At 37.3% G+C, this 26,893-nt stretch overlaps 1 protein-coding gene and 1 pseudogene across 1 annotated transcript in view; one reads left to right on the top strand and one right to left on the bottom strand.

Annotated features, from left to right (window-relative positions):
* MIPOL1 (mirror-image polydactyly 1) overlaps positions 1-26,893 on the bottom strand; it is a 440,092-nt gene that overhangs the window by 107,959 nt on the left and 305,240 nt on the right. The gene's annotated exons all lie outside the window — the stretch shown is intronic.
* LOC122741896 lies at positions 207-26,117 on the top strand (annotated as a pseudogene).

Here is a 26,893-nt window from a genome sequence, read left to right as displayed (position 1 = left end):
TAAACGCTCAGGAAAATTATTGCCAAAAGACAGAACTTCCAGGTCAAAGAAAACATAAAGGACCCACTATCAGGATAACACAAGATTTGGCAGCTACTAAGATAAAGACATTTTTTGGTAAGATATACCAACATGTAAAAAGTAAAGGCTTATAATCAAATATGATCTACCCAGCAAGTTTGAGGGTAATACAACAGAGAAAGAAAATGGCTCTTTTCATGGTGGGCCAGTCTTCTGGAGGTTGCCAGCATGGGCAGGGAGTTGACATCTGCCATAACAAAGACTGGAAAGTCCGGTGTAAGGAGCCCAAGAGCCAGGACATCTACCTGTAGCTGTTGACGAAGCTCTATCAGTTCCTGGCCCGCAGAACTACCTCGACTTTCAACAAGGTTGTGCTGAAAAGGCACATGAGTCAGACCAACCGCTCCCCCCCCCCCCCCGCCCCGGTTTCTGTCCTGAATGGTCAGGAAGATGGAGCTGCCAGGCAGGGAAAAAAAGACAGCTGTGATTGTTGGAACTGTGACTGATGATGTGAGGATCCAGGATGTCCCCAAGGTGAAGGTGTGTGCTCTATATGTTACTAGCAATACCTGGAATCGCATCCTCAAGGCTGCCGGGAAGATCCTCATCTTTGACTAGCTGACCATGAGCTCACCCAAGGGCAAGGGCACTGTCTTGCTGCCTGGTCCCTGGAAAGACTGCAAGGTATACAGGCATTTTGGGAAGGCACCAAGCACTCCCCACAGCCCCACCAAACCATATGTCCAATCCAAGGGCTGAAAGTTTGTGCATGCTGCCACACCAGCCAAGGCTACAAAAACTAATTCCCCTCCTCGTTGTTACATGAAAGATTTTTGGACAAAAAAAAAATGGCTCTGTAATAGAACAGAGGACTTTAAATCATTCCTTGAAATACAAACATCTTAATATGGAGAAACCTAAAAAAGATAAACCATATTTGAGAAAAAAGAAGGGGCTCACCAATGGCATAGTGCCAATAGTCTAATAAAGAGAGAAGAAAAAAGTGTCACTGAAAAAACAAAGTCTTCAAATGTCACAAATAAAACAGCGAACCTGGGGAGATTTTTTCTATTTTAATAGTCATAAAGAGAAAAGAAAAGGGAAAAAACAAGGGGTATACTAGGGGAGAAGGGGCTGAAACTTAACTATTTTTAATAATTGGGGACATCATAAGAAGAATATAAGAACAAAGAAGAAGGGGTAGGGGCGGCTAGGTGGTGCAGTGGATAAAAGCACCAGCCCTGGATTCAGGAGTACCTGAGTTCAAATCTGACCTCAGACACTTGACACTTACTAGCTGTGTGACCCTGGGCAAGTCACTTAACCCCCATTGCCCTGCAAAAAAAAAAAAAAGAAGAAGAAGAAGTAGGGGTAGATGGTGTGTGCACCACATGAATCCTACTAATCTTAACTGGACAAAAGAGGGTGGAACACATATATGTTCTTAGATACTCAACAGAGTTTGACATAAAAATGCATTAGATTCAAAAGAGAAATGAGCAGGGACAGAGAAAAGGTATGGGAGTTTATGAGAGATAGTATCAGGGTGGGAACAGCCACACACACACACACACACACACACACACACCCTTGACCTTTAGAGGTTGGATAAAAGAAAAGAATAGTTAAGATCCAGTGATCTGTGTCTGGTTTTGAGGAAGAAAGTAGAAGTAGATTGCTCTAATTACAGACCAGTAGTGTTACTCATACTAATTCTTTTCCACCACTTCCTTATTCTTTATGAAGAGGGGTCTGAGACACAAGAGAGGAAAATGTATGTTATGATAGCATGGATATATACATTTAAAATCATAACCATAAACATGAATGGGATAAATTCACCCATCAAACAGAAGTGAATTGTAGAATGGAATAGAAAGCACTTGAAATATAACAATTGATATAAATTAAAATAAGTGGCTGATGAAAAATCTATTATGCCTCAAATGAACTCTAAAAAGCAGAAGCAACCTTCATGATCTCAGACAAGGCAACAGTAAAATAGACATGGTTAATAGAGAAAAAAATCAGGAAAAATGCATTATTTTTAAAGGTACAATAGATAATAAAATAATATTTGTATTATATATATAAATGTAAACTTATATATCTGAAAGGCATATCATATATATATTTATGGGAAATGTAAATTATAGGGAAATATAGACAGCAAAACCGTGATAGTAGATACCTCAATGTGCGCTTTTCAGATATAGACAAAACTAACAAAAAGATGGATAAGATGGACAACTATATACTATCTCTAGTCCTCATTAATTCTTAGAAACAACAACAATAATAAACAAACAATAAATCTGTGCCAGAGGAGAAAAATCATACCTGTTTCTATAGGACTAGAAACCAAGAGAAATAATAAGGTAACAAAGGGTAAATCAACAATGGGAAATACCAAACCTGATGGAATTCACCTAGCACCCCTACTCTACCAGCCTCCAACCTCTGGAAGGGTGTACAATCTATGGGCTTGTGCTCTGGGACTTAGCTGGATTTTCTTTCTACTGTAGTCTCTGCTGGGACATCTCACTCCTGTCCTTACAAAAGCATTCCATTGCAGAAAGCAGCACACATTTACTTTGTCTAGACACCTGAAGTGCAGGGAGAGGTATAAGATAAGAGTATTAGGATTTCCAGGGACAGCTAGGTGGCACAGTGGATAAAGCACTGGCCCTGGATTCGGGGGGGACCTGAGTTCAAATCTGACCTCAGACAGTTGACACTTTCTACCTGCGTGACCCTGGGCAAATCATTGCCCTGCCCCCCCCCCCAAAAAAGTATTGGGATTTCTGCTTTCTGGGGCAACTTTTAATTTAGGAAACTTCAAGTTTATTTGGAACACCTATATCACCATTATCCAACTCATGAAAAGTAGCAGGCACTGGTTTAATCCAATCAGAAAATTAAAAACTGAAGGGAATTGGAGCAGAATGAAAGGTGACTGGAATATAACTGGAATAATTCCTGTTTTTCTATCCTTGCAGAAGCTTTTTGGGCATGGAAAAAGACCAGTGAAAAGTAAACTCTCTAATATAGGAAGAGGCTGAAACAGTTTTGAGGTCATGTCCCAGGATTAAACCTAAAATCAAAGGGTAAGAAGTCATAAAAGCAACAGTAATGGCAGAAAAAGAAAAAAAGACTAAAAACCACAACATATCTCAAGAGGAGGAAAATTCAGTTACAAACCTAGAGAACAAGCATACATACACACATACATAAATATACATGCATACTTATACACACACATATGTACATATGTATCAATAGAGAAACTAATAAATTTAGAAGAGGACTACTATAACATCCAGGAGATTACTAATATTTCTAAATAAAAATTGCAAGAAAGATGATGATGAAATATAGACATTATCTATCTATCTATCTATCTATCTATCTATCTATCTATCTATCTATCTATCTATCTATCTATCTATCTATGAACATGAAGCCATAGCAGTATATTCTAGAATGGTTTGAGAGAATAAGAATCTTGAGAGAAGACAACAAAAGGAAACAAATGGTAGAATTGATGGCATTCACAGCATAATTAGCATAATCTTGTGGTACAGGCACAGAATACCTCTGATGATGTATCTCCACATGGAAACATTAGGGAACCTACTTCAGGGAGAACACTAATGGCATATAATGGAAATACACTGTAGACACTGTAGCACTGACATTCAGTAACTGGTTCCAGTTAGCTATTCATATAGTTAGGAGTTTCAATTGGCTTCAAAGCCAGAATTGGGGTCATTTTCAAAACCCGAGGTCCAGTTTTTTAAAAATTGGATTGTTATATCTAATTTGTCTGAATTAGTCACAGCCTATTCTCTTCAGATCAGTTCTTTTGACTGTGCTACTTAGAATTTGACACCTTTGCTCACATCTTTCAGTGAGATACAATGCTATGAGGAGACATCTTAGGGTATTCTCCTTTATAAGACTTTGTGATCCTGAGAAAAAGGCACTGTCTTTGGCACTTCAGCATTCCAATGTTCCAGAGTCTTAGTACATTATCAGAAGAGAAAACCATGAATCCATTTTGATGTATCTATCCAACAAAGTGAAAGAAAAAGAACAGATTGGGAATGCAAATATACTAAAGTAGAGGACAATCTGGAAAAAGATGAAAAGGCAATCCTGTTAAAAACAAAACAAAACAAAACATGATCTATAGGAAAAAAACTTGAAGATAGGATGTCTATATATAACTTAAGGAATATTGTTCTCTCAGAAGAACATGGTGATTTTAAAAAAATTGGATGTCATGATGCAAGAAATAATAAATTTTAGAAATACACAGGGCTCCTGAATATAGAAAACAAAACACCAATACAAAATTCAAAGATCATTTGTAGGGAGAAAAATACTTATCCTTCAAAATTCAGGACACATAGTGGATTAAATTGAACAATTCCAATAACACCCCTGCTCCTAACAAATTATATAAGCAACCAGAAGAAAGACCTTCAAATATAAAAGAAAGAAAATTTGCACAAATAATTCAAGAATTCTTAACTCACCAGAAACAGTAGAAAGCAATGGAATAATATGTATTGAAAAGCAAAATGCACCCCCAAATTACAAATCCTACAAACATGAACCTAAATAGCAATGAAAAAAGATATTCAATAAAAGAGAGACATTTGAAGTATTTGTGAAAAAACAAACACAATCAGACGTGAGCAGATCATTTGACTTGCAAACACTCTACACAAAAGAAATATGAGAAAGGTAAATACAACTACCAAGGAAATAATAAAGTTATAAATGTCTCCTTCTTTGGAGACTATTAAGAGAAAATAACTAGAAAGAGAAAGACACTCCCAGGGTTAAAACAACAACGACAACAACAGGGAAACAAGAGATTTCTATATAAAAGTACACAAGTTGATTAAGACAAAAGCAGAAAAAAATAAATAGAAGTGATGCTGGAAGAGCAGTCATGAAACACCTGGAACTAATAGGCAAATCAATATATTTTGTGGCCTCAGTTACAGAATGGGAGTGTTGTCTAAAAGCATAGTAGGGAGAGGAGAGGTTGGAGCCCACAGGAGAATGTGGGATATACCCTTATCAAGCCCACTGGTAAACAACAATGGGGTAATAACTCTTGAAATTTCTCAGCAAGAAGACAATTTTAAGAAGAGAATACAGGAGGATTGGTGAGGTGGCAAGGGAAGGACTGAAACAGCCAGGAAGAAAGGGTGATAACTCAGTTGGAGGAAGAGAATCCACTGAAGAACACTCTCATGGAAGAATAGATATATTCTGTAATAGAATATGGAGACCTTAAAATGGCTCTAATCTTACACCTTACTCCCTGACATGTTAGACAGAGTGATTGGCTTGCTTGATGTTCCATTTAGAAGACATTCCATCTCTCAGTTCTTGGCATTTTCTCTGTCTGTCTCTCATGCTTGGAACAGTTTTCCCTCCTTTTGTTCTCACTACTGACTCTAGCCTCTTTTTATATCCCCAGGGTTTGGCTCAGTGCCTGGCACATAGTAGGTCCTTAATTAATATTGATTAATTAAGTTAAGGGAATTGAGGCACAGGAAGACTATTTCCTTTGAGAAAATGCTATGTCTGCACAGGCAATATCCTGTCCCAAGGGATGGAAAATAGAAGCTCCTGGGGGTAACTGGCATCCAGAAGAGTGGGAAGGAATGGATTCAGAGAGCTCACATGGAAAATGTTGAGCTGTTTCAGTCATGTCTGACTCTTCGTGATTCTATTTGGGGTTTTCTTGGCAAAGACATTGAGTGGTCTGCTATTTTCTTTCTCTAATTGCAAATACAAAAAAGAATGATTTGGGAAACAAGCAGATTTCTGCCTCATGGCCTCCCAAGGAAGTTGATACTTTTAAGAGTAAAGGACAATGGGGGGCAGCTATGTGGCACAGTGGATAAAGCACTGGTCCAGGAGGACCTGAGTTCAAATCCAGCCTCAGACACTTGACACTTACTAGCTGTGTGGCCCTGGCATTTAACCCTCATTGCCCTGAAAAAAAAAAAGTAGGGGACAATGTAGGAAAAGGATGAAGGGGAAAGATCACAAAAACAATAACAAAGAAACTGCTTAGAAGATGGAACTCAAATTTGGTACTTAAGAACAGTGGTACTTAATTCAAATAGAAACTGGGGCAACTAGACCATAATAAGGATTAATGCAGACAGCATATTGACTTAGGAAACCATATATTATAACTTGTGTTTTATTGTATTGTTATTTATTTTCTTAAATATTTCCCAATTACATTTTAATCTGGTTCAGATAGCAGAGAATTGTGGACCATATGTGGCCAGCAGGTGGCAGGTTTGACACCTCTGTTTTAGAAGACAATACTGTAAGAAACACAAAGAGGTTGAAGAAGGAACAAATAGATATACAGATAATCAAAGAATAAAGATTTAAAATGGAAAAAGAGGAGAACTAATAAAGAGAATAAAGAAAAGAATACTTTTTAAGAAAAAGGCACAGAAAAAACAATAAAAGAACATAGAAAAGAGTCAAGAAAGAGGAATTTTGAATTATTTAACTGTAAAGGGGGAAAATGGAAAATTGGGAAGAATTAGATAGCTAAATTGATAGAAGAAAGAAAAAGGAATTAATAAGCTGAGTAAAACTCCAAATCTAGGAAGAGAATTAATGGAAGATGGGAAGGAAATGGGATGGGGGTCGGGGAAAAAGAGCCTGTGGGAATATGCTTGGCTTTAAATAGAATAAGCAATACTAATAACAGGGAAGTACTGACTTAAAAGAAAGAGAACTTAAAGATTTTCTAAAAATCTTTCTTAGAAAAGTAATACTAGCAAGACAAATGGAAGAAAATATGAACCTGTCATAACTTTAAATATAGATGATTATAGAAAATCCAATAAAACAGTTGGATAAGAAAACAAAATATAATTTGCTACTTAGAAGAAACATATCAAAAAACCAAAGAAATAGAGAGAACAAAAATGAGAGATTTGAAAAAATTTACCATGCATAAGGTGAATACAAAAAAATCAGAACTTGTAATTATGGTAGCAAACAAAAAACACCACAAAAATTAACAATATAAAAGTGGATAAACAAGAAAATTACTACTAATATCAATATTAAACATATTCCAAACAGCATAACATCTAAGTTAATAAAGGAAAAATTAATAGAAAAATCAAATACACTGATTGATGCAAATTTTTTAGATACTCCAGACTTTATGACTTTTTCTATCTCTTTGTTACCGATGTTCTTTAGCATTCTAAAGAATTTACAAATAATGAAAGAAGTAAAACATGGTTTTACCTAAGAATCAGATAAGTCAAATGACTCATACACTGAATTGCAAAAATAATAGGAGACTTTAATATTCCTTTCTTAGAATTGGACAAGTCTAACAAAGATAAACAAAAGCAAAATATAGACTAGAATAAATTACTGGAGGATTCAGAGCTAAAAGACAAGGAAAAAATAATGATTTTTTAGGGTTTCAAGTAAGTATAAAAAGACTAAGATACTAAACACATCCTTTGTAGACCACGATGCATTCAGGGAGCATGAACAAAAGACATAGACTTAAAGGAAAACCTATTAATGAAATCTTGAAAAATGAAGAGGGGGGATCAGAGAACAAATGATAGAAATAGTCATCAAAAGACAATGATAATGATGAAACAGCATACTAAAACTTCAACTAAAGCAGTCCTCAGAGGAAAACTTATATCCTTAAAAACACATATTAGCAATTTAGAAAAGGAGATTAATGAACTATACTTGTATTTAAAATAATTAAAAACAACAAATAAACCCTAAAAGAGGTACTAAACAAGATGACATTGTTTACTTAGATTGTCCTAGCAAATCAGTAAAGATGCTGTTTTGGACAATAGCATCAGTAAAGTTGCAGGCTACAAAATAAGCCCCCAAAATCAAAAGCATTTTTATACAGGGATGACAAAATCCAAGAGGCAATAATAGAAATGGAAATCCCATTCTAAATAACTACAAAATACACAGAATATTTCAGAGTTAATCTACCAAAGCATAACCAATAGTTGCATATATACAATTAGAAAATACTCCCTAAGGAAATTTTTTAAAAATTATAAATAGCTGGAAGAATAATTGATCCTAGTGGCTCAGTTTTGCAAATATAATAAAAATTACAATCCTGCTAAAACTAATTTATAGTTATAATGCCATACCATTTAAACTATCAAAGAGACACTTTTGGGGCAGCTAGGTGGCGCAGTGGATAAGAGCACAGGTCCTGGAGTCAGGAGTACCTGAGTTCAAATCCAGCCTCACACACTTAACACTTACTAGCTGTGTGACCCTGGGCAAGTCACTTAACCCCAATTGCCTCACTTAAAAAAAAAAAGAGAGACACTTTTTAGAACTTGGTAAGATAATAAAAAATGGAGGAACAAACAATCTAGAATATCAAGGAAAATAATGGAAAAAGCAGGAAGGGGGAATAGTATTTCAAGACCTCAAACTATTATTATTCATTAAAAAACAGAGAAATAGCTGAATGGAACTTATTAGTCAGGAGAGTATTAGAAATAACAGGCCTTAATGATCAAGTGAGGCTTAGTGGGTAGAAATGGAGTTAGAAATAACTGAGCTCAAAGTTGGCCTCAGATATTTACTAGCTGTATGACCCTGGACAAGTCACCTAACCTCTGTCTGCCTCAGTTTTCTCAATTGTAAAATGAGAATAATAATAACACCTACCTCCCAAGGTTGCAGTGAGGATTAAATAAGTTATTTGTAAAGCACTTAGCACAGTACCAGGCACATACCAAGCCAATTTTTGTTGACTGACAGACTATTCTTGTACTGCTGAATGGAATTGGGGGAAAAAAATCAATGAATTGTGCTGACTGGGTGCATTACAAATTTATGTTACATAATCTCAACTGAGACCTCAGTGTAACAAGGAAATACTTTCATATCACCTTAAATGATTCACTATACCACAGTGACTTTTCCAAATCTTTTTATTCTTCCTCAAACCTACCATGTCTCCTCCTCCTCCCACACCTTTGGTTCCCTCAGATGAAAACCTTGCCTCATATTTCACTGAAAAAATTGAGGCTAACTGCCAAGAGAGCTCTCTGTTCTTCCTTTCTCATCCCTCCCCCACTGTCATTCTTACAGAAAGAGGTGGTGCTACTCCTTACTAAGGCTAACTCCTCTACAAGTACTGTTGATTCCATTCCATCCTGTCTTCTCCAACATATCGCCCCCCTCCATCATTCCCTATTTGTTATTAATCTTCAATCTCTTTTTAGCTACTGGCTGCTTCCCTAATGCCTATAACATATCCATGTTTCACTCATCCTTAAAAAAATCCTGTCACTTAATCCATCCATCTTTGCCAGGTGTCACCCCAAATCTCTACTCCCTTTTGTGGCTAAACTCCTTAAGAAAGCAGTCTGTAATCAATGGCTACAGTTTCTCTTTTTCATGGTCCTCTAAACCCTTTAGTCTGTCTTCTGACCTCATCATGCAACTGAAACTACTCTTTTTGAAGTTACTAATGATCTGCCAAATAAGTCTCTTTCAAGTCTCTTTTTTCTTAATTATCTTACCACATTTGACACTGTTGATCAGTTTTTTTCATAATCTCTTATGTTTAGGTAGACAGCTGGATGGTGCAGAGGATACAGCACTGGTCTTGAGGTCAGAAAGACCTGAATTGAAATCTGACCTCAGAAACTTACTGTGTGACTCTGGGCAAGTCACTTAACCAACCCTGTTTACCTCAGTTTCCTCATCTGGAAAATGAATTGGAGAAGGAAATGGCAAACTACTCCAGTATCTTTGCCAAGAAAACCCCAAATGGGGTCATGAAGAGTTGGACATGACTGATATGACTGAACAACACCAAAATCTCTCTACCTGTTTTTGTGACACTGTTTTCTCCTGGTTCTCCACTTACCTGTTTGACCACTTCTCAATCACATTTGCTGGATCTTCAGCCAGGCTGTGCTCATGGATTCTGCAAGACTCTACCTTCTCTTCTCCTTACTATTTCACTTTGTGATCTCATCTGCTCTTATGGATTCAATGATCATTTCTATGAAGATGATTTTCTGTTCTACTTATCCAGCTCTATCCTCTCTCCGGACACCAAGTTTCAAATTTCCAACTGCTTACTAGACATCTCAAAATGATACCCTATAGACATTTTAAAATCTGCATGTCCAAAACTGAATTTGTTATCTTTCCCCTCAAATCCTATCCTCTTCCTAGTATTGACAAAGATAGAGTCCTTAATACTGTCACTTAGGCAATCTAGTTCTTAACTCCTCACTCTCTTTTACCACCTTCCTACCCCATATCCAGCCAGCTGCCAATTGTTGTCAATTTTCCCTTCACAATGCAGTCCTCCCTCACTTAAGTCCAATTCACTGCAAGCCATGACATCACCCCAATGTCATAGTCCTCTTCAAAAATGAAGGACAAACAACAATCTTTACAACATCTCTCATATCTCTCCTTTCTTTTCTTTGACCTTGCTACCACCTTGCTCTAGGCCCTCATCACCTCATTCATGGACTATTTTCAATAGCTCTCTTCTTTAAGTCTCTCCCCATACAGTGGACAAAGTGATCATGTTAAAGCCCAGATCTGATCATGTCAAACCTACACTTTAGCCCCTCCAGTGACAATGGCCTTCCTGTTAATTGAACAAGACACTCCAGCTCCTGATTCATGGCATTTTCCTTGCTGTCTCTTATGTCTGTTTTTAAAATTTTTTTAAATTAAATTTTTTATTTTTGCAGGGCAATGAGGGTTAAGTGACTTCCTCAGGATCATACAGCTAGTAAGTGTCAAGTGTCTGAGGCCACATTTGAACTCATGTCCTCCTGAATCTAGGGCCGGTGCTTTATCCACTGTGCCACCTAGCTACCCCTGTCCCTTATATCTGAAATGCCCTCCTCTGCATCTATGCCACCTAGCTTCCCTGGCTTCCTTTAAGTCTCATTGAAATGCCAGTTTCTAGAAGAAGCCTTTCGTGGGGTTCATCTATGCTAGTACCTTTCCTCTGGAACTACTTCCACTTACTTGGTATATTTCTAATACATGCAAAATTATTTAAAATATTATGCTCCCATTAGACTATGACCTTTTTGAGGGCAGGGACTATTTTTCCCTTTCTTTGTATACCCAATCTTCAGCACAGTTCCTAGCACATGGTAAGAGCTTAATAAATGCTTGTTGACTTACTGACTCAAAGGATATGAGCAAATAGTTCTCAAAAGAAAATTTCAGAATATACAACCATATGAAAGAATGTTCTAAAGAACTAATATAAGAGAAATACAAATCAAAACAACTCCGAGGATTCACCTTATGCTCAGCAAAATGTCAAGGATGACAAAATACAGGAATAATCAGTATTGGAGAACATATTAATGCATTGCTAGAGGAGATGGGAATTAGTATGAGTATTTGGTAAAGTAATGTGGAATCATGCAAATAAAGGGGCTAAAATATCCATTCACGGAGATTATACTACTAGGCATATATGCTAAAGATATATACTTTGGTCATAGGAGATCACTGATCAAAAGAAATTTCCCACATATACTTAAGTATATATAGTAGTAATTTTTATTGTAGCAATCAAATATAAATAAAATTGATGTTCATAGATTGGAAAAATGGATAAATAGATTGTGATACAGAAATGTAATGAAATGTTTGGTGTGCTGAAAAGAAGAACAAGAATATAAAAATTCATGGAAAAACATGAACTGATGTAAATTGCAACAAATAGAACTAAAAATAATATACATGACTATAAGAATATGAATGGAAATAATAACAATCCCTAAACAATGTAAAATACATTGCATTACATTAAAATGCAAATGTTCTTTGCAAAATTGCATAGAATAAGCATAGCTTCAAAGCAGAAATATGAGAAGAAACCTCCTCCTATGTAGAGGTGAGAGGTACCTAGGGATGGTACAGTGCATATAATGTTAGGGTGTTTATTTTATATTGGTTGATTTTTCCAATTTAAAAAACGATCTTCCTCTCTTTCTTAAAAAAACTTAGCAGGGGCGGCTAGGTGGCGCAGTTGATAAAGCATCGGCCCTGGATTCAGGAGTACCTGAGTTCAAATCCGGCCTCAGACACTTGACACTTACTAGCTGTGTGACCCTGGGAAAGTCACTTAACTCCCATTGCCCCACAAAAACAAACAAACAAAAAACTTAGCTTTGTTTTTAGGGATGGCTCTTTTGGAGAGGTTATGGAGAAGAATGAAGAGAAAAGTATAGGTAATATATAAACAAAAGATTACAAGTAAAATCTATATTTAAAAGATTTTCAAAAGTTTATAGAGGGATAGAAACAAAAAGAGAAATTCTGTTATTGCTTTAATTAAATATATGCTTCTAAAAAAGAAACTATATCCCAAAGGTCCATGACTTTAGCATTTATTAAGTGCCTACTATGTGCTAGGCACCTTACAAAGTGTTTGTTTTCAATCTTTGTATATACATGCTTGTGGTTTTGTAAGTGTTAAAATTCATAATAAAAAGAAGTTAAACATTTTAATGGAAAAAATGGAGTCATATAGATGAGCCTTCTCAATACCCTCTGCTATCATCATGCCATCCAGACTCAAATTATAAGCCTAGCTCCTCTTTGATTCACCTCTTGCTCCAATCATAGCTTTTAAAACAAATCACCTTATTGCCCCTAGTATACACCAACAACTCTGGTTCAATTGACATTTTGCACTCCTGATGTTATTGCTATAGGACTTTTTGACATTCACATTCATCCTCAGTGATTTAAATTTGCTTTTATGTCTCTACACATTAAAAAAAAAATCTGAGCTGTTCGATGAGTTCTTCTTCAGTCTTCCCCCCCCAAAAAAAAGAGAACTTCATTCAGAATAATTTCTACTTGTGTTTTTAGAAAGTGACACTTTATACATGCTTCTACTGAACTCTAAAATTTTCTCTTATAAAACCTTACAAAACCTTCTTGAATGTCTCAAGAAGCACTTTGTCATAGTGCTTACTTAGCACCATAGTGGGCACTTTATAATATTTGTTGATTTGAATTGAATTATTACTGGTTTTCTTACTGCTTCTGAACTTATTACACTGTGTGTAGTCAGTATTAGAGCAATGATGAGACAACACGACTATGACTATTAATGATAATGAGGGGCACAGTAGCATGGATTAAATTACTTTCAAACACAGTATTTCCCTTTTGCAGCCTGATATATGATATTATTCTAAAGCTTAGGGGTTCTCAAAACAATTTTTTTTCAGAAGCAGTCACTCTATTTATACTTCCAGACACAGACTGCGGTTGTAATTTGTATAGTTTGGTTGAACACAAAGACTATTAAACTCCAAAGCAGGTCATATTCTTTTACTGTTTTAACACGTCTCTAACGTGGTCTCATTTGTGAAATAAGCATATCAAGCCTATCCAAATCTGGAAAATAATGCTGAAGTACCAGTTTAGCTGCACTAGTATGTCTGAGGTAAAAGGTGGGGGGTGGGGAGGGCAGTCTATTGGATAGAGCAAAGGTCTGGGTTTTAGGCAAATTGGGTTATGTTCTTGGCTCTATCACTGACCTGGGTCTGACCTTGGGGAAGTCAGTTAATCTCCCAGTGTTTCACTTTCCCTGTTTGTAAAGAGAAGGTAATACCGGTTCCCTAGGGTATTGTGGGGATAAATGAGATAATGTCTGTAAAGAATTCCAAGTTAAGAGATGAAAAGGGTTATAAATATAATTGCAAAATTACATTTCTGTTGTTCTTAAGGACTGTTTTGAGATGGCAAGTTCATAGTATATGGGCAATGATCAAACATTATGATGAACTTTGACAAGGTACCTTCTACCTTGGAAATCTGCTTAGTAGCAAGGCACTATCCTCTTAACCCTGGCACTTAAACACCCTTGGTTCCACCTTTATTCTCTGATACCTCCAAGGACACACATTGTACAGCTTACAAGCTTAGTTAAGTATGAGACATGGCTGTATTTGCTCCCAATATTTACCAATTCAATTCCCTAGTGGGTACTGGTCTGTGTTCCATGCAGACATGTGTTTGTGGATAGAGTTCTCCTTCTATACTTCTATACTTCTTGAGAGCGCTCTGTTCTCTATTTCTTATTCTTTAGTTTGAGTTTCTTAGCATTTTAATTGGTAAGGAATCAGGTAGAATCTTTACTTACTCCTTCTTGACCTTTTACACTTTAAGGGTTATTGGCTTTTTAATTGTTCCTAGCCTTGCTTTATATGATGGTCCACTGGAATTTGTTGCATTTACCATAGACAAAACACTTAGCCCTTTCTGTATGGCCTGTCACAGAGCCTCCTATCTTGGCCACACTCACAAAATTCAGAAATAATGCAAAATAAATGAAAGCATTACCAATATTGTTGCCCTAATGTCACACACACACACACACACACACACACACACACACACACACACACACACACACACTTTTACTGGAGTCAGCAGTTGGTGTGAAGTGGTTGATTTGTCTCCCAAATGACAATTTGCTATGTCTTTTCATCAGACACAAACTTCCTTAAATTGTAAAGTTGAGTGCAATGCTTATATAAGCAAGTGTTTACAGGAATTCTAAATTAGGAGGTTTTTTGAACAAGAGTGCTTAAGAGTACCTTTAGGTGAGTTTCTTAAAACTTTCATGACTCATCTGTTTCCTCTTAAGCCATTCCCACATAAAGACAGTACAAATTTTAAGTACAAAGGTGTGAAAAGTACATTTAGAATTTATACCCTGTAACAGAAGGACTGTAATGTCATGTTTGAGAATTCCTAATCATTATATTAACCTACCTATCATAGCAAGTATAAACAAAGTTTTGGGCAAAACTCTCTGTAAACTGTTAATCTAAGGGAAGATGAATCAAAGCCTTTAAAGTGACATTTTGACAATCTAGTAGTCTAGAAAAATACATTCTCTTCATACCTGTAAATAATTAACTCCCCTAAAATAGTTTACTCTTTCCTTCTTGAGGTCACTTTAATTCACTTGAGCATAAAGAATGGGCTACATATAGCCCATTAATTTGGTCTTAATTTGGAAAGGTATTTATTGGAATTGGACACAAAATAGAAAAAAGAAAATCTAATCGGAACTCAATTTTTTAAATGACAATTTTTATAAAAGAAAATCAAATATCCAGTTGGTGATTAGAAATTAGGTAGAAAAAAAAGAAATTAGGTAGTACTTTCCTTTTAGCATATTTTCTTCAATTTTTTTTTAATCCAACTTTTCAACATTTTAATAACCCTATCAGTCAATATTTAGATTTCTAAAGGAAGTACCTGAAAAAGACAAGGCACAAAGTGACAATGTGACTCAACTGTTATGCAAATTCCAGTTTAACTTTTCATTTTCAGATAAACATAATAGGCAGCTGTCCTTAAAAAGGGCTGCCTTTTGTTGTTGTTGTTGTTGTTATTGTTGTTCAGTTGTTTCAGTCCAGTCTGATTCTTTATGTTCCCATTTGGAGTTTTCTTGACAAAGACACTAGAGTGGTTTGCCATTTCCTTCTCCAGTTAGTTTTCCAGATGATGAAACTGAAGCATACAAGGTTATGTGACTTCCCCACAGTGTCTGAGTAAGTGTCTAAAGGTGAGTTTGAATGCAGGAAGATGAGTCTTTTTGACTTCAGGCCCAGCAGTCTATTCACAGAGTCATCTCCTGGATCACTAACTTGTTATAGCAGAGGGGACTGCATGGTTCAATGAAACCATGAGCTTCACTATGTAGGGTTACCCAAGACCAACAGGTTACAGAGGAGACTTTGGACAAAAGGTGATCCACTGGAGAAGGAAATGGCAAACCACTCTAGTATCTGCCAAAAACCAACCAACCAAAAAAAAAAAAGCACAGACAGTACTAAAATGATAAAAGATTTGACACTAGAAGACAAGTCTCTTTGGTTGGAAGATATCCAACACGCCACTGGGAAAGAGCTGGGGACAACTATAAGTAGCATCAGTACTAATGAAGCAGCTGGTCCAAAGCTGAAAGGAAGCTTAGCTGCAGATGCGTCTTGTTACAAAAGGAAACTCTGATTATGTAATGATCAGTATTGCATAGGAATAAGATCTATGTAAGTTGGATGTGGTCACACAGGTGGAAAGATTAAACAACAGCTTCTTGGGTGTCAGTGAACTTAAATGAATGGGAATGGGTAAATTTAATAAAGGGATCATCACATATACTACTGTGGGAAAGAATCCTTTAGAAGAAATAGAGTAGCCCTCATAGTCAATAAAAGGGTGAGAAAAGTAGTACTGGGTTATAATCTCAAAAATGATAATGATATCTATCTGAATCCAAGTCAAAGCATTCAACAAAACAAGAATTCAAATCTAAGCTCCAACCACAGGTGCCAAAGAGGCCCAAATTGATCAGTTCTACAAAGACCTATAACATCTTCTAGAAATAACACACACACACACACACACACACACACACCTATCATCACATTTATCATAGGGGTTTATAATGCTAAAGTAAGAAATCAAAAGATAATTTGGAATAACAGGCAAGTTTGACCCTGGAGTACAAAATGAAGTAGGGCAGAGACAAATAGATTTTCATCAAGATATCTTACTAGTCATAACAAACACTTTTTTCCCCCAACAACCCAAAAGGTTGGACATGGACATTACCAGGTGGTCAATATAAAAAGCAAATTGATTATACCTTTTGTAGCCCAAAGTGGAAAAACTCTATGTAGTCCATTAAAACAAGACCTGGAGCTGACTATGATAGCTCAGTCTCTTATTGCAAAATTCAGACTTAAATTTAAGAAAGTAGGGAAAACCATCAGACCATATAGGTATGGCACAAACCCTTCTGAATATGAAATGGAAGTGATGAATAGATTTAAGGGATTAGATCTGGTAAGTAAGAGTGTTTGAAGAACTATGGATAGGAGGCAGCAATAAAAAATATTCCAAAGAAAAAGAGCAGCTAGAAAGCAAAATGACTCTCTGATGAAGCTGGGGAAAGAAGGAAAGCAAAAAGGAAAGGAAAAAGGGAAAGATATAACCAACTGAATGCAAGGAGAGAGAAGAAAGTTTTCTTAAATGAGCAATGAAAAGAAATAGAAGAAAAGAATAGAATGGGAAAGAGATCTCTTCAACAAAATTAGAGGGAGCAGGGGAATGTTTCATGAAAAAATGGGCATGATAAAAGACAAAAATGGTAGGGACTTAACAGAAGTGGAAGAAATTAAAATGAGGTGGCAAGAATATACAGAACTATACAAGAAAGATCATCAACAACCATGATGATGTGGTTACTTACCTAGAACCAGATATCCTGGAGAATGAAGTCAAGTGGACTTTCAGAAGCATTGCTAACAATAAGTCTAGTGGAATTCCAGTCAAGCTATTTAAAAATCTTAAAAGATGATGCTATTAAAGTGCTGTATTCAATATGCCAGCAAATTTGGAAAACAACAATGCTCCCTGGATCGGAAAAGACCAGTTTATTTACCAACCTTAAATAAGGCCAATGCCAACGAAGGTTAGAATTACTGAACAACTGTACTCATTTCACATTGCGGCTGAACATACTCCAAGGCTTCCGTAATATGTGAACTGAGAATTACAAGAAGAGCAGGCTGGATTTTGAAGAGGTAGAGGAACTAGAGACCAAATTGCAAATGTTCACTGGGTTATGAGTTCCAGAGAAATATCTACTTCTGCTACATTGCTTACAAAGCCTTTTTTAATGTGTGCATCACCACAAAATCTGGTAAGTCCTCAAAGAGATGGGAGTACCATCTTACTCGTCACCTGAGGAACCTATATGCAGGTTCTTAGCAGCAGTTAGAACAAACCACAGAACAACTGATTAGAAAAAGAGGACAACAAGGCTGTATATTCTCACCTTATTTATCTAACTTATATGTAGAGTACATCATATGAAATGCCAGGCTGGAAAAATCAAAATCCAGAATTAAGATTGCTGGGAGGGGGCGGAGCCAGGATGGTGGAGGAAAGATATTAAACACACAGAGTTCCTTATACAATTGCCCCCAAAATAGTAATAAAAGAACCCTGGGAGCAGAAAAACACAAAAATATGGGCTGAGAGTTTTCTCCAGCTATAGATAGATTTCAGGGGGCCATGCTGGGCCATGAGTAAAGTCTAACCCCACAATCGGGCCAACACACCAGACACTTGCCCGAGAAATTTACCCCAGAGCCTCTGAATAGGCTGCAGCACTGGTGTCTTCTGGAATTGAGTGTGCGGTCAGGTTAAATGACTGGCCGGGGCAGGGTAAGTGCAGGGGTACCAGTGGACTGGAGGGAAGAATTAGACTGTCCTACCCCAGCAGGGAACCAGGAAGAAATCCTGAGCGGCAGGAGGTCCAGGTGGGGGAGGAGAGCAGAGGAGCAGGGGAGCAGGGGAGCAAGCTTGTCAAAGCTAAGAACCACACCATAGAAAACTTTGCTGGTTGGTTGTTTAGTAAGTAGGCTTGAGGCTATCTCCAGACCAGAGAACAGGCCAGGCGAGATTAAAACCTGCCCCCTCAAACCAAAACACCTGGGACCCTCTGAAGCTGGGAACAGGAGTGGAGCCGAGAAGCAGCCCCCCCTCCCCCCACCCCATGGAGAGTTTAAAATCAAATAAAATTGAGGCCAGGCAAGCTGAGAAGAAGCCCTATCACCCCCCGGGCCATGCTGTAGCTCGAACAGTGTATCCTGGAAGCAGTGCTACACTTTAAGAAGGAGTTAAAAGCCAAGAAATAGTAAGCCAGGATGAGTAGGCAGAGAAAGCAGAAGATCATCGAAAACTTCTCTGGGGGGAAAGGTAGACCACGATCCAACCTCAGAAGAAGAAGATAATAACAGGGTCAAAGCTCCAACATCCAAAGCTTCCAAGAAAAACATGAACTGGTCTCAGGTCATGGAAGCTCTCAAAAGAGACTTTGAAGAGAAAGTAGGAGAAATAGAAGGAAGATGTAGAGAAAGAGAGGAAAGAATGGAAAGAGAAATGAGAGCAATGCAAGAGAGTCATGAGAAAAAAGTCAACAGTTTGAAAAGCCAAATGGAAAAGGAGATTAAAAAACTGTCTAATGAAAGTAATTGCCTAAGAATTAGGATTGAACAAATGGAAGCTAGTGACCTTATGAGAAACCAAGACACAGTAAAACAAATCCAATTGAATGAAAAAATAGAGGGCAATGTGAAATATCTCCTTGGAAAAACAGCTGACCTGGAAAATAAATCTAGGAGAGATAATTTGAAAATCATTGGACTACCAGAAAACCATGAACAAAACAAAAGCTTAGACACCATCCTCCAAGAGATTGTGAGGGAAAATTGCCCTGATATTCTAGAAGCAGGAGCGAAAATAGAAATTGAAAGAATCCACCAATCACCTCCTGAAAGAGATCCCAAAAGGAAAACCTCCAGGAATATTATAGCCAAATACCAGAACTCCCAGGTCAAGGAGAAAATATTGCAAGCAGCTAGAAAAAAGGAATTCAAATACTGTGGAGCTCCAATAAGGATAAAGCAAGATCTAGCAGCTTCTACATTAAAGGAATAGAAGTCATGGAATATGATATTCCAGAGGGCAAAGGAACTGGGACCACAGCCAAAAATCACATACCCAGCAAAACTCAGCATAATCTTTCAGAGGAAAAATGGGATTTCAAAGAGAAAGAGGTCTTTTAGACATTTGTGATGAAAAGACCTGAACTGAATAGAAAATTTGACTTTCAAATACAAGACCCTGGAGAAGCATAAAAAGGTAAACAGGAAAAAGACTTCAGGAGGGACATTAAAAGATCAAACTGTTTACATTACTAGATGGGAAGATAATACTTTGAACTCATAAGAACTATCTCAGTAAGGAATTTACAGGTCTGAACTGAATATGAAGGGAGGATATCTGTAAAGCATTTATGTTTTGTTCTTTGTGGGGCAGACAGGGTGGGGTATGACTGGGGTCGGATATGGGCTTGGGGCCTACTGGGTCCAGGGCTGGTGCTTTGTCCACTGTGCCACCTAACTAACCCATGATGACATCTTTAAAATAGGGTTCAGGTGTAGGAGGAATAGACTAGGGGAGGGAGAAGGGGAGAGATGGTCTGGGGAAAGGTAGTTCACATGAAGGAAACAAGAAAAAAGCTTATGGAGGGGAGGAGAAGAGGGGGAAGGAGTTGGGGAGTGAGTGAACCTTATTTCATCAGAATTGGCTCAAAGAAGGACTAACATACATACTCAAGTAGGTATAGTAATATATTTTTTCCCTGAGGGAGGGGAGGGAGAAGGGAAGGAGGAAAGGGCAGATTGGAGGAGAGAGCAGTAAAAAGCAAAACACTTTTGAGGAAGGTGAAGATGTTCTGCATTACTGCATAAGTATGGCATACTGAATTGCTTGATCTCATAGGGAGGATTGAGGAGGAAGGGAGGAAGAAAAATTTAGAACACAGAATTTGTTCAAAGACCATAATCTCATCAGAGTGGGGCTCAAGGAGGGAATAACATACACACTCAGTTGGGAGGAGTAATCTATTTAATCCTACAGGAAAGTAGGAGGGGAAGAGGATAAGGAAGGAAGGGTGAAAAAAGGGAGTACAGAGCAGGAGAGAGGATAGTCAGAAGTAAAACACTTTTGAGGAGGAATAGGTAAAAAGAAGATAGATAGAAAATAGAGTAAATATCATGGGAAGGGAATAGGATGGAGGGAAATAGTTATGATGATTGATTATAATGTGTAATGATTGGAATGATGCCACCTACTGGAGTCTTACTATAGGAAAGCTCCACCATGAGGAAAATGCCTCAGAGGGCAAGGCCATGTGGCTTTTCCTTGCCGTCAGGAAGTGAAGTTTGCTCATGGGTGCTGTCTATCAAGGCTACCAGCCAATCAACTTGAGGAGCCTCCTATTTTCTGGGAGGAGACATGAAGGAGCAAAGAGGGCCTGCGCGGAGAGCTCTCTCTCTTTTGGGTTCCTGACTTGATGGTGGTGGTGGCAGCAGAGGACTTCACAGGAAATTTGAGGAAAGATAGGAATGCCAGGCTGTTGGAATTCTGTTCTCAATCTTTCTCTTTCTATTTTTCAATAAACTCTTAAAAACCTAAACTCGTTTTATCAGTGATTTTAGTCAGTTTCCCCCAAAACTGGGGGAACAGATCAGAATCCACTTTTAGAATCTTAAATTACACAAATGGCAAAATGTATGGTACCTACTTTGCTGAGCTATTATGAAGAAAATTCTCTGTCAAGTTTAAGGTACTATATACAGGTTATGATGAACAGGATAGTATCAGAAAAACCTGGAAAGACCTACATGAAATGAAGCAGAGTGAAATGTACTGTATACAAAATAACAGCAATAATGTAAGATGATCTGCTGGGAAGCATGTGGTTATTTTCAGCAAGGCAATGATCCAATATAACCCTGAAGGAGTTATGAAAATTGCCACCCATTTACAGAGAAAGAACTGATAGTATCTGAAAACAGATGGAAACACATTTTTTAATTGTTTTTTTTTCTCCCTCTTTGACAATTACTTAATTTGAAGTTTTGGGGTTTTTATTGTTTTCTCACACAACCTAACTAATGTGGGAATGTTTTCCATGACTATTCATGTATAACTTATTTTGAATTGCTTGAGTTCTTATGGGTGGGGGGTGGGAATGGACGGAGGAAGAGAAGTTGGAACACAAAGTTTTAAAAAATTGATGTTAAAATTTGTTTTTATATATATTTTGGAAAATAAAATTCTATTTTAAAGAAAAAAAGATTGTTGGGAGAAATATCAATAATCTCAGATATGCAGATGATACCACTCTAATGACAGAAAATGAAGAATTAAGAAGTCTCTTGATGAGGGTGAAAGAAGAGAGCGTAAAAGCTGGCTTGAAGCCCAACATCAAAAAAATTAGGATCATGGCAACTGGTCCCATCACTTCCTCACAAAATAGAGGTCATGACAGATTTTATATTCTTGGGCTAAAAAAAATCACTTTGGCCATATAATGAGAAGACAGGGTTCATTGGAAAAGACCTTGATATTGGGAAAGATTGAAGGTAAAAGGAAGAAGGGATGGCAGAGGATGAGGTGGATAGATAGTGCCATGGAAGCAACTAACATGAATTTGAATAGACTTTGGGAGATAGTAGAGGATAGAAAGGCCTGGTGTCTATGGTCCAAGGGGTCATGAAGAGTTGGACATGATTGAATGACTTAACAACAACATAGTAAGTAGTGGCTGCTATTTAATTTCTGAATCACAAGAGATCGCAAAACTGCTAGTTTAATACTGAATCAGACACCAAAAAAATCTGATGTCACTTTTTAAATTTAGTTTGCAAAACAGAACACACACCTTTCTTTTGTACTTGCAATTCAGGAAAACTAACTAGTACAACTCTCCTTTATATTACAGAAAAGGAAAACCATTTTCAAGGTTGAAATATATAACAAAATCCAATTTTAAAAATCCATGGCTTTTGTATTTTCTTTATCACAAGCAGTAATGTTATAAAATACCTATGAGAAAATAATGGGACAGATTTAACAGTTTTTATTGTTGTTAAATCTATGTTGGAAAAAAGGGATCAAGGTCATTATCCACTAAGGTTTATAACTTAGAACTAAATAAAAAGGATATTTAAGACATTTATTAATTCAGAAGTCATATCATACAACTTAGTTTTAGAGTTTCTGAACTGAATGCAAAACTTTGTATTTGCATATATTTGTAAAAAAAAAAAAGCTAAACCAAATGTTTTATTTGGAATTCTGGAAAAAGATAGGATAGAGAATTAACTTGGAGATTCAAACATAAGTGAAATGGAGCCACTATACATAACACTGGCATTGGGATATTTATACATTTAAATGTCCAACCACAGGTAAACATTTATCTTTTTGGGAGAGGCACAGGTGGAAAGGAGCCGATGGCAAAGTAACACAGTGGTGGGTCCAGGATTTTTGGCTTCATTGCCAGTGTCATCCAGCCTCAGGAATACTGCTATATCACATCATCATCAAGTCAATATTAACTTAGTGCTCCAGGCCAACAATGGCAGGAGAGAGGGTGGTGTGGATCTTGAGAAGTCTGCAGATGCTGGTTTTTATTATACCTTGTTATCATCCATATATTTTTCCATTTAGAAACAATGTTTTTATGCTGAGCTCTTCCAATCATGGCTATTATTTAGGTTTGTAAAAGACTTTAAATCAATTTTGAGTGTATTCTTTTAAAAAAAGATAACTGTGTTGTGACAAATGATCTGATTAAGAGGTTAGGGTTAAAGCGACCACCACATGGAACAATTCCTTCCATTAACTAGTGTTCCTTAGATTGAAGTAAGGGGAAAATAGCAATTGTACTCCCTTCCCCATTATCCTTATTCTGAGGGCTTCTACTACGTAACAGAAGGATTTGGAATTTAGTACTTCTAATCTGTCCTTCCCATTCACATGAAATATATGGTATTCTCTAAAACTAAAATTGTTTAAACAAGGACCTGAGTTTTCTTGAACAAAAAGTGATTTTCCAGTTTTTAGTTAATAGCCAACAAGCATTATGTGCAAGCATTATGTGCAGCTAATAGTATCATTTTCTAGAATCACAGTTTAAGAGTTAGAAGTGACTTCAACAGCTACCTAGTCGAACCTATACATGAACCTATACATCTGCCTCTGACAGATGGTAGTCCAGCCTATGCTTGAAGAATTTCAAGGAGGGAGAAATGACCACCCTTTGGAGCAGCCCATTCCACTTCTGGACAGCTCTGATTGTTCAGAAGCATTTCTTGGCAGCTAGCTTAAATTGGCCCCTGTAACTTCTTCCCCACTGCCCTTGGTTGTCTCCTCTGGGGAAAACTAGTCTAAGAGTTGTAATGTCTCTATTGAGTTATCTTTTCTATAGGCTGTATGCCACCAGTTCCTTTAACCAATTCTCATAAGAGATGGGATCAAGGTCCTTTACCCTTCACACACTGGACAACCCTCTTCTACTTGGATGCTCCTGGACTTAACACATGGTGCTTGCCCTAGAAGAAGCCTGGAAGGGCCGATGGTTTCTAGGGGGCACTCTCCTCCCCAGTCCTGGGAACTAGGCTTCTCTATGAAACCTAAGATTGCATTAGCTATTTTTTGGTTGTCATATAGCCCTTCTGACTTGTATAAAGATAACAAATCATTACAATTGCCATATCTCTTTCAGAACTTCTCCCTAACCATACTTTTCCCATTGTGAGGGTGATTTTTATGTGCACAAGTGCAAGACATCCTATCAATCCTTAACCGGATTCTCTGTACCTGCCAATTGTTGCTTTTACTTTTGCCCTGTGGGGCCAAGCAAAACAAGCATAATCCCTCTTCCACAAGATAATTATTCAGATACAAAGCATGCTGCCTCATACATTGTAGACACCTAGCACATAGGTTTATTGATTGTCTGTTTGACAGAAATACTCAAATAGAACTATTTTTGCCCCATAAATCTTCTTTTTACCAAGGCTAAATGTCTTCAACTCTTTCAACTGGTCCTCCCATAGAAATGAATCCCTAGGCCTTCCAAGTACCTTGGCTCCCTCCTCTGGATGCTTTGTAGCTTTATAGTATCATGCAATATTGGATTTACAGCTAGAAGGGACCTCAGAAGTTATCTAGGCCCAACTTTTCAAGAACAAAGTATATGCATGATCACATCCTTCTGTACCAAACATTAGGTGAGCCAAATACCACAGCTGTTTATCAAAGGCATTAAATTCAAGGGCCATAGGCCAGAAGCAGGTGAGCAAAACTCTGAGTAAGGTCCAAACTAGATTAAAATGTAATTTAGGGGCAGCTAGGTGGCGCAGTGGATAAAGCACGGGCCCTGGAGTCAGGAGTACCTGAGTTCAAATCTGGCCTCAGACACTTGACACTTACTAGCTGTGTGACCCTGGGCAAGTCACTTAACCCCAATTGCCTCACCAAAAAAAAAAAAAAAGGAATTTAGAAATTTTTAACAAAATAAATAAAAATAAAATACAAGACAGTTGATGTTAATTTGTGATTTTAAGTCAATTGTAGCCTGTAGGGATCAATTTTTTTTTTCCTTTTTTGAATGATACCATTAAGTTTAGAGCATTTATTAATGAAGTCTAAGTAGAAAGTTTATTTCCTATCAAGACCAGTAAGCTTATGGAGAGGAAAATAATTCAGTTACTGCAAGATTTTATTCCTTAACCCTACCTGCCTTTTTAATGCATCTATTTGGCTGGAACAGAGTACATGGTTCTGTACAAAACTATTACCACTATGCATGTCCTATTGCTTGTGAGTCAATAGTTTATTATGTACAGAGGAAAGGACAAAACAGGCAAGAAAAAGCCTATATGAGTAAAGGCCTCATTACCCCTTACTTCTCAGCCCCCATCTCCTACTTTCCTGAAATAATCCAGAATTCATAGGGAAGATGGGGGATCAAACACAGTAGAGGAGTTTAAACATCTTCTTTTGAATGTAAATCTTTCTTTCATGTTTGGTTCTTATGTGACACATTTAGATTATGAGCCTAGTATTAAATTCTATGTTCTGTATAATATCTTGTGGTTGGTAACTTTAGGTAAAATTTTATAGTAGGCTGCCATTTATAAATTTCATATAAGCATATGCACAAAGCGACTGGAAGCACATACAGCAAACACATATGAGAGGTCCTGGGGCTCTATAGCAAGCAGTAGAAGTGGCCCTGACCTTCTTTATTTCTTTCTCTCAATACTTTGTGAAGAACAGGGGAAGGAGGTAGGAGGGTACTTAGCGAAGCAGGCAGCAGCATTTGGAAAACAGTAGTAAAAGACTATTTGCTGGAATGTTGTGGGATGACAGAGTTGCTGGAAGAGCAAGGGCCACTGGGAAGGGGAAGAAAGAAGGAATCTGAAAAACTAATGGCAGTGCCATGGAACTATGAAAATTCAGGAAAACAGAAGGTAGCTACAGAGCAGATGAAAGGAGATGGCAACTGTGATGAGGCGATCCATATGAAACCAGGGTTGCCGCCTCTACCACCATAAGACTTGTCAAGGTTACTGCAACTTTGACCAGATTTCTGTTATTCGATTTCCTTAGTTTTTCTAGAATAGAGACAAAACCATTTTAGGGATAGAAGATAGGAAATGATACCTGCCAGGAAGGTGGTCTATAATTATTTCCTACTGTACTGAATAAGGGGGAGTTAGGATATAAACCCCCTTCTCTTAGTCCCTTTTCCTGCCCCTAATGATTATTCAATGATTATATGTTTACTGTTAGTCTTTTGCATAAAGAAGGGAAACAATGCATTACCAAGGAGAGTTCAGGACTAGCCAGATTTGGAATTTCTCATAAAGATTCTAATTGAGGGCATGATCCAAGGAACAAACTAATTGTTGAGAACCCCAAGATTGAGCGTGTATCCATGTCAGCTCAGGCCTCTTGTAACAGGTGACAGATTACATACATTAAACCACAAATATCACTGTAACTAAGTCGATTAAATCCTGTTCTACTGGCAACAAACAACAGGATCCAGTTATCATTTGAACACTTCAATTTACATTTTCTTTAAGCAAAAGGAAATATAAGGAAGCGCTGCAAATCAGTAAACATTGGGACTTGGGCATTTCTTCAGTTAGAGAAGAGGATGTCATTATTATGGCTCCTGAACTTTGGAATGCAGCACTACAGGTTTGTAACAACAGGAGAAAAAATAACGTACAAAGTATAACTCTGACCCCTTAGAGTTTCAGAATCTTACTTGATGAAACTATTTAGGGTTAGACTAATACAGAAATTGGTAATGCATTTAGCT

Source organism: Dromiciops gliroides, chromosome 2, assembly GCF_019393635.1.
Source record: "Dromiciops gliroides isolate mDroGli1 chromosome 2, mDroGli1.pri, whole genome shotgun sequence".
NCBI classification, from domain to species: domain Eukaryota; kingdom Metazoa; phylum Chordata; class Mammalia; order Microbiotheria; family Microbiotheriidae; genus Dromiciops; species Dromiciops gliroides.
This window is presented reverse-complemented; position numbering and strand designations above follow the sequence as displayed.